Below are 9565 nucleotides of genomic sequence, written 5' to 3'. Positions count from 1 at the left end.
AATTTAATTTTTATTTTTATTTTTGCTTATATCATTAAATTTTCTTTTATTTACTTCTGGTAGGTTTTTATAGTTTATGACTAGAAGAAACCTGTCAAGACCTCTACTTTTTGATAGTGAGATCGAAAGCACAGTCGCAGAAACTGAAAAGAGATAAGGCGAAGTCTACAATACATAGAGGAACGGCAAGAGGAAGATATCCATACTACAACCGAGGAGATGGCTGAAAATCAGAATAATCAGCTTCCTCCAGTGGTTGCTGTAGATCCAATAAATCAGGATCCTGCTCCTTGTACTATGTATGATTATGCTAAACCTACTTTAACAGGAGCCGAATCGAGTGATATAAGTTGAGGAATGATATCTCTTCTTTTGTGCAGATGGATCTACAAACACTCTATGATGCATGGGAGAGATATAAGGACCTATTACGAAGGTTCCCTCACCATGGGTTACCTTTATGGTGACAGGTTCAGACTTTTTATAACGGTGTGAACCCCTTAACAAGATAACTCATTGACGCAGCCGCCAGTCAAACGTTAAACAACAAAACACCTGAAGGTGCTTATGAATTTATTGAAGAGATGTCACTGAATAACTATCAGTTGCAAGTCATGAGAATAAAGCCAACAAAAGCAGCCAGTGTTTTCAACCTAAACACGGTTACTATACTATCTAACCAGGTAGAACTGTTAAATAAAAATATTGACGGTTTGTATGGTTCTACACAGTACATCCAGTGATGAGGTGCGATTCTAATGGAGGAGGAGTACACACAGAATATCAATCTTTCAACCCTAGCACCGAAGAGGAACAAGTTCAATATATGGGTAATAATAATTCTAGATCTCAAAATTACCCATACAATAACACTTATAATGCAAGTTGGAGGAACCATCCCAACTTCTCATAGGGTGGCCAGGGAAATCAAAGGCCACAACATCCCTTAAGTTTTCAGCAACCACCTTACCAGCAGGAGAAGAAGCCAAACCTCGAGAAGATGCTAACAAAATTCATCTCGGTGTCAAAAACTCATTTTCAGAATACCGAAACCGCACTTAAGAATCTACAAGCACTGATCCAAGGGCTCGAAACTCAGATAGGCCAGCTTGCCAAACTGATTTCTGAACGACCATAAGGTAGCCTGCCGAGTAACACTGAATGTAACCCAAAGGAGTAGCTTAATGCGATTATTGTTCAAGATGAAGAAAGGTTAGTTGAACCTGAACCAGAACTGAGGCAAGGAATTGTGGTAAGTAAAGGTAAAGGTGAGGTGGACCACAGTAAGTGAGAATCGGTAAGTAAAGAGTACAAACCTCGCATACCATACCCAGTTCGACAAGGAAAGACCACATGGACAAACAATTTGGTAAATTCCTTAAATTATTAAAGAAATTACATATTAACTTACCGTTTATTGAAGCTCTTTCGCAGATGCTAAACGTAGTTAAATTTTTAAAGGAGCTTTTAGCAAATAAACGGAAGTTGGATGAGGCATCGCATGTAGAGTTGAACGCAGTTTGCTTAGCCGTTCTACAGAATAAGCTACCCAACAAGTTAAACGATCCAGGGAGTTTTACGATTCCTTGTTTAACTGGTAGTTTGAACGTAAATAATGCATTGGCTGATTTAGGGGTGAGCATTAATGTTATGCCTTATAAAATATTTAAACAGCTAGGTTTTGGGAAACCCAAAAAAACTAGGATGAGCATTCAATTGGCTGATAAAACCATTAGAATTCCTAAGGGTATCATTGAAGATGTTCTTGTTAAAATCGATAAATTTATATATGATAAACTGTAATTTATACATATTTTTATCCCATTCTTAGCACATTTATGGATGATTTCTCCCTAGAATTGGTGAATTCAATGATTCTAATCTTTTAATTTCATGTTTTATACTTAGGTGAGCGTAGGAGAGTAAAAAGAGCGAGAAACGGGCCGAAAATGGAGAAAATGGACCCACGTGAAAAATCAACACGGCCTGGACTTCCTCACACGAGCGTGCTACACGGTCGTGTCCCTTTGGCAAGATTGAAGCACGACTTACATGGGTATACTACACGCCCGTGCCTGTTCAACAGCCTTGACCACGGGCTAGAGTATCGCACACGGGCGTGTCCCTGCCGAGCCCAAGTATAACCCTATTCGAAAAAGGCCAATTTTGGGGGTTCTTAGGCATTCTAAAGCCTATTTAAACACTTGAGGATGCACTTAGAGGGGGACAGAGTGTAGGGAGCAAGCAATTACTCAAAGAAAGCCGATTGATCCATCTCAGAAGCCAGATTCATCATCAAGACCCAAGATCTCCCTTCAAGTTCCTTCAGGAGTTTTGAGTTTTCTTATGTTTTGTTATCTTTATGCTTTTGAGATGTTTTCTTTCATAAGTATAAGCTAACCCCCCTAAATACCTAAGGGGAATGAAACCTAAGACGGATCTTGTTATTATTATCTGAATTGTATGATAAACATTTGACTTGTTCTTAATTATGTGTTCTTAATTCTTGTTTTGATATTCCAGGATATTGATTCAAGTCAAGCTCTTATTCAGAGGAGGAATAGACCCTGTCTAAGAGTAAGTTTTTCACAATTAAGCGGAGTTGATTGCATGCTTAGAGATAGGGTGATAAGATTTTTTCGAATTAGGGTGAAACCTAATAAGGGAATCCATAGATCGAGTTAATGCAATTCTAGGGTGTTAATTAGAAAGAGATTTCAATTATTCAACCTAGGGTTAGATGTTATTAGTCTCAAGAGAGATAATAATATAACTTAAGGATTTCTACAGATCAAGTCAAATGAATAACTCATCTGATTCAGAGTCAAATAACAAGTGAAGTCTAGGTAGATTTTTCCTTAGGTATTGTCTTAATCAATCGAATTTTCCCAAAAGTATTTTCCCAAATTTTCTTTTTGTGCATTCTTAGTTAGTAATTAGTTTAGAAAACCAAACCTCTTAATTTTTAGGCTAGATAATAAAAAGAAAGTAAATACTAGTACTCGTAGTTCCTTTGGGTTCGACAATCCGGTCTTGCTAAACTATACTACTGTTCGATAGGTACACTTGCCTTAATCGTGATAATAAGTTAGTCTTAAGAACGATTCATTTATAAATTTTTAAAACCTGTTACAAATATCACGCATCAAGTTTTTGGCGTTGTTGCCGGGGAACTAGGATATTAGGAAAACTCGATTTTTATTACATTAGCCATTTACTTTATTTGCAATTTAAGTTTTTATTTCCTTTTCTTTTCTATTTTTTATCTTATTGTCTTTTGACAGGTTTTTCTAGTTTATGACTAGAAGAAACCCGTCAAGACCACTACTTTTTGACGGTGAAATAGATTGCACAGTTCGTAGAAACTGAAGAGAAATAAGGCGAAGCTTAAGATACACAGAAGAGGAGAAAAAGGACGACATCCACACCACAATCAAGGAGATGGATAAAAACCAAGAAAATCCTCTACCTCCTACTATTGCTATTAATCAGAATCCTGCTCCGCGTACTATGTATGATTATGCTAAACCTTCTTTAACAGGAACTGAATCAAGCATAGTTAGACCAGCTGTAGCTGAAAATACTTTTGAACTGAAACCTAACACAATTCAAATGGCACAACAATTTATTTAGTTTGATGGTTTGTAGGACGAAGATCCCAACGCTCACTTCACAAACTTTTTGGAACTATGTGATACATTTAAAATTAATGGCGTTTCTGATGATGCCATTCACCTTCGGTTATTCCCTTTTTCATTGAGAAATAAAGCTAAACAATGGTTGAACTCGTTACCACGAGGGTCAACCACTACTTGGGAACAAATGACCGAAAATTTTTTATTAAAATATTTTCCGCCGGCTAAAACGGCTAAATTACGTAATGATATCTCTTCTTTTATACAGATGGATTTAAAAACACTCTACGATGCATGAGAGAGATACAAGGACCTTTTGTGAAGATACACTCACCATGGGTTACCACTTTGGCTACAGGTTCAAACCTTTCATAATGGCCTGAATCCTTCGACTCTACAAATGGTTGATGCAGCTATTGGTGAAACCATCAATAATAAGACACCTGAATATGCCTATGAATTTATAGAGGAAATGTCACTGAATAACTATTAGTGGCAAGTTACAAGGACAAAGCCAACGAAAATAGCCGGCGTTTATAACGTCAATTCGGTCACCATGCTCTCTAATCAGGTAGAACTCTTGAATAAAAAAATTGATGTTTTTCTTAGTTCTTCACAGGTTCATTCAGTAATGCAGTGCGAAGCAAGTGGAGGTGGATCAAGCAGTTCAGAATACCCACTTTATGGCCACAACATAGAGAACGAGAAGTTGAATTACATGGGTAATAATCCTCGATCTCAAAACAATCCTTATTGCAATACTTACAATACAGGTTAGAGGAACCACCCAAATTTTTCATGGAGAGGCCAAGGAAATCAGAGACCACCACCCCTTCCAGACTTTCAACAACCACCGTACCAGTAGGGGAAATAGTCGAACCTTGAGGAGATGCTAACCAAATTCATCTCGGTGTCAGAAACTCTTTTTCAGAATACCGTGACGGCATCCAAAAATCAACAAGCATCACTCCAAGGGCTTAAAACTCAGATTGGACAGTTCACCAAGTTGATTTCCAAATGACCACAAGGTAGCTTGCGAAGCAACACTGAATCTAACCCAAAGGAGTAACTTAACATGATTGCCATTCAAGATGAGGAAGGGTTAGTTGTAGAACCAAGGCCAAAAATGGTGGTAAGCAAAGGTAAGGATGAGGTAGGCCACAATGAGCCAAAGCCGGTAAATACAAAATATAAACCTCGTGTGCCATACCCCAATGCTACAAGGAAAGACCGATCAGACGAACAATTCGGTAAATTTCTTAAACTTTTAAAGAAACAACATATTAACTTACCGTTTATTGAAGTCGTTTCGCAGATGCCAAACACAATCAAGTTTTTAAAGGACCTTTTAACAAATAAACAAAAGTTGGATGAGGCGTCGCATGTGGAGTTGAATGCAGTTTGCTTAGCCATATTACAAAATAAGCTACCCAACAAATTAAAGGATCCAGGGAGTTTTACGATTCCTTGTTTAATTGGTAGTTTAGATGTCCATAATGCATTGGCTGACTTAGGGGCAAACATTAATGTTATGCCATATAAAATGTTTAAACAGCTAGGTCTTGGGAAACCCAAACAAACTAGGATGAGCATTCAATTAGCAGATAAAACTATTAGATTTCCTAGGGGTATTATTGAAGATGTACTCGTTAAAATTGACAAATTTATTTTCCCAGTTGATTTTGTTGTTCTAGACATAAAAGAGGATAGTAACGTCCCCCTAATTTTAGGAAGGCCTTTTTTAGCAACTGCTGAAATGATTATTGACGTTGGCACAGGTGAACTCACACTTCGTGTGGGGGACGAAACAATCACCCTTCAAGCTCGTAATTCGAATAACACTTCGAAAATTGAAGATGATTGTTAAAATCATTCTGCTAAAACTAACTTTATGGTGCAACCTTCTTTGCAGGAAATAAGTTCGAATAACCTACACAAGCCATGTTCAAGCAACAAAGGACCTATCTATGAAGAAAAAATGCTACAAATCGAGGAACTAGATGAATGGCGGATACAGAAACTAAGAACACCCGATAAATTAAAACCGAGCCAGGACGAGCTCAATACATCACCAAATCAACTTAAGGTTGGAGACAAAGTACTACTAGATGCAGCAGATCCTCGCATTACCACTTCTGAACGTAATGAAGAAATTTCCCTCATGGTACTCAATATTTTCCCATATGGTACAGTCGAGGTAATTCACCCCAAATTTGGAACCTTTAAGGTAAACAATACTCGTCTTAAACCATATATTGATAAAGTTGATAGCAGAGATGAGGAGTGTAAGCTCCTCGAGCCACCATGATCACACACCAGAGAGGCAAGTCGAGCTTAGACTATAAATAAGCGCTTCCCGGGAGGCAACCCGAGCACTAACAGTATTAATTTCTTTAAATTTTAGTTCTTAACATCTACCATGCTAACCAAATCATGGAACGCAGGCTTGCTAAAGCCCACACGGCCAGGCACACGGGTGTGCCTTAGGCTGTGTGAAAACAGGGAAAGATTTTTTATTCCCCAACACGGGATACGAAAAAGTTGCCACAGCCGTCCGATATGGCCATAGGCAAAATTGCCAAAACACCACAGGCGTGCGACACGCCCGTGTTTGAAACCGTGGGCAAACCTGTCAAAGTAGCACGGGCGTTCGACACACCCATGCCCAGCCCCGTGCTCAACACTAACACAATAACAAGGGCATGTGCCTGCATACACGAGAGTGGAAGAAGCGATCAAAGATTGACACTGCCGTGCAACATGGCCGTGTACACCAATGCGCCCAATTTTGAAAACCACGAAACGCAGGGGCTGAACCAAAGGCACACGGGCGTGCCCCACGACCGTGTGCCCCAATTTCTCTATAAACACCTAATTTTTATTTTAGCTTTATCTTTATATTTTGAAATTAATTTTTATTTCCTGTTAATACTTTTTATTTTATCATTACGAGTAAATATGCTCCCTTTAGAGTATAATTTTTGTCAGATCTTAAGCCTTTAGAGCATATTTTATTCATTTCATGCTCATTTTCATTATGAGTGCGTCAGTATTGATTTGTTATTCTAGAACTTGCTTGATTATGCATGTCAAGACCACACTATTTGATTTGATATGTCAAGATGATAAAGGCACTTAGGTTTAACCCACTTATTCCGTAAAAGCCTACCTCCATAATTAACTCTTAGTAAACCCCTTTTGAGCCTAACAAGCCATTAATTGATTGACCCTCAATATTAACCCATAACCCATTATTGTTGAATCCCCTAATTTGATCCCTATTTTTTTGTTAAGATTTGATTTGAATAAATTGCTTAGTTATGTTTTATGCTTCTAAATATTTGGTTCAAGTTAAAAAAAATACTTACATATATATTAGTAGTAATTCATCATTTTTTGAGCTTGAGTGTTAATTCTTATTCCATATTCTAAGAAGAAGCTCACTTGTATTCAACTGATGACTAGTTATTTTTCTAACTAGGTAATTTTTCAATTCAATCTCGATTCTAACATCTTCTTTCAGCTTGCGACCACACCCCCTAACCAAAGCCACATTACAACCTTCTAAAAAGACCTTTTTGATTGATCTATCAGCTTAATAGATAGTGGTGGAGTTTGATTTTCAAGCAAGCCTATGGTAATAACTTTTCATATTGACTAATGAGTGCTTTTATTGATGTCCTTAAACACCTTGAGTGATTTGAGTGAACCTTTAGTGAGGATGTTAAACTCTATAATATTTTGATTAAAGGAAATCACTTAGATGAGGGGAGACACCATTGTTTTCGTGATAAAATGCTCAACTTGGAATGTTTAAAACCAAGATGTACTTTTAGTTTAATTTTCAATGTATGAGTACTTATGGATTATTTTGGGATATTATTGATAGGGATTATGAATTGAGAAGAATTTATTTTGATTGTGAGTTGAGGATTTTGCTTGAGGACAAACAAATGCTTAAGTGTGGGGGTATTTGATAAACCGTAATTTATACATAATTTTATCCCATACTTAGCACATTTATGGATGGTTTCTCCTTAGAATTGATGAATTCGATGCTCCTAATCCTTTAATTTCATGTTTTATACTCAGGTGAGCATAGAAGAGTAAAAAGAGCGAGAAACGGGCCGAAAATGGAGAAAATGGACTTACGTGGGAAATCAACACGGCCTGGAATTCCTCACAAGGGTGTATTACACGGCAGTGTCCCTTTCGCAAGATTGAAGGATGACTTACACGGGTATACTACACGCCCGTGCCTGTTCAATAGCCTTGACCACAGGCTGGAGTAATCGCACATGGGCGTGTCCCTGCCGAGCCCAAGTATAACCTTATTCGAAAAAGGCCAATTTTGAAGGCTCTTAGGCATTCTAAAGCCTATTTAAACACCTGAGGATGCACTTAGAGGGGGACAGAGAGTAGGAAGCGAGGAATTACTAAAGGAAAGACGATTGATCCATCTTAGAAGTTGGATTCATCATCAAGACTGAAGATCTCCCTTCAAGTTCCTTCAGGAGTTTCAGGTTTTCTTATGTTTTGTTATCTTTATGCTTTTAAGATGTTTTATTTCATAAGTATGAACTAAACCCCCTAAATACCTAAGGGGAATGAAACCTAAGACGGATCTTGTTATTATTATCTGAATTGTATGATAAATATTTGACTTATTATTAATTATGTGTTATTAATTCTTGTTTTGATATTCCAGGATATTGATTCAAGTCAAGCTCTTATTCAGAGGAGGAATAGACCCTGTCTAAGAGTAAATTTGTCATAATTAAGCAGAGTTGATTGCACGCTTAGAGATAGGGTGATAAGATTTTGTCGGATTAGGGTGAAACCTAATAAGGGAATCCATAGATCGAGTTAATGCAATTCTAGGGTATTAATTAGAAAGAGATTTCAATTATTCAACCTAGGGTTAGACGTTATTAGTCTCGAGAGAGATAATAATATAATTATTACCTAGGGTTCGAGATTTCTACGGATCAAGTCAAATGAATAAATCGTCTGATTCAAAGTCAAATAACAAGTGAAGTCTAGGTAGATTTTTCCTTAGGTATTGTCTTAATCAATCGAATTTTCCCAAAAGTATTTTCCCAAATTTTCTTTCTGTGCATTCTTAGTTAGTAATTAGTTTAGATAACCAAACCTCTTAATTTTTAGGCTAGATAATAAAAAGAAAGTAAATATTAGTACTCATAGTTCCTTTGGGTTCGACAATTCGGTCTTGCTGAATTATACTACTGTTCGATAGGTACACTTGCCTTAATCGTGATAATAAGTTAGTCTCAAGAACGATTCATTTATAAATGTTTAAAACCTGTTACAAATATCACGCATCAATATACCCAATAGACTTTTTTGTTCTAGATGTGAAAGAGGATAGTAACATACTTTTGATTTTAGGACGACCCTTTTTAGCAACTGCTAGAACCATTGTTACTGTTGGTACAGGTGAACTCAAACTTCATGTGGGTGATGAAACAATCACTCTTCAAGCGCATAATTTGAATAACACATCGAATATTGAGGGTGGTTGTATAAATCATGCTACTAATACTAACCATGTGGTGCAGCCTTCTTTACAGGAAACACATTCGAGGAGCATACATGAGCCACATTCAAATAACAACAAAGGACCCATCTATGAAGAACAAAGACTCCAGGTCGATGAACTAGATGAACGGCAAACACCTATCAAGGAGAAACAAAAGCACACGAAAAATTGAAGCGACACCACAATGAATATAGGGATGAAACAAAGCAAATTAAATTTGGGTACAAAGTATTGTTAGATGAAAATGACCCCCGAATTGCTACTTTAGAGCACAATACGGACAGAGTGACTCCCTTCACGGCGATGAACATCTTCCCACATGGTATAGTTGAGGTAACACATACTGTATTCGGAACTTTTAAGGTAAATA

At 37.3% G+C, this 9565-nt stretch overlaps 2 non-coding genes across 2 annotated transcripts; both read right to left on the bottom strand.

The window, feature by feature from the left end:
- Positions 1–347: 347 nt before the first annotated feature.
- LOC121210673 (small nucleolar RNA R71) lies at positions 348–454 on the bottom strand. Its single transcript, XR_005905787.1, has one exon. It is a non-coding gene; the product is annotated as a small nucleolar RNA R71 (small nucleolar RNA).
- Positions 455–3870: 3416 nt separating this feature from the next.
- Positions 3871–3977, bottom strand: LOC121210221 (small nucleolar RNA R71). The gene has a single exon (XR_005905344.1). It is a non-coding gene; the product is annotated as a small nucleolar RNA R71 (small nucleolar RNA).
- Between the last annotated feature and the right edge of the window lie 5588 nt (positions 3978–9565).

The sequence above is a fragment of the Gossypium hirsutum genome, chromosome A11 (assembly GCF_007990345.1).
Source record: "Gossypium hirsutum isolate 1008001.06 chromosome A11, Gossypium_hirsutum_v2.1, whole genome shotgun sequence".
NCBI lineage: Eukaryota > Viridiplantae > Streptophyta > Magnoliopsida > Malvales > Malvaceae > Gossypium > Gossypium hirsutum.
The sequence above is the reverse complement of the archived record's forward strand: the minus strand, read 5'-3'. Positions and strand labels throughout refer to the sequence as shown.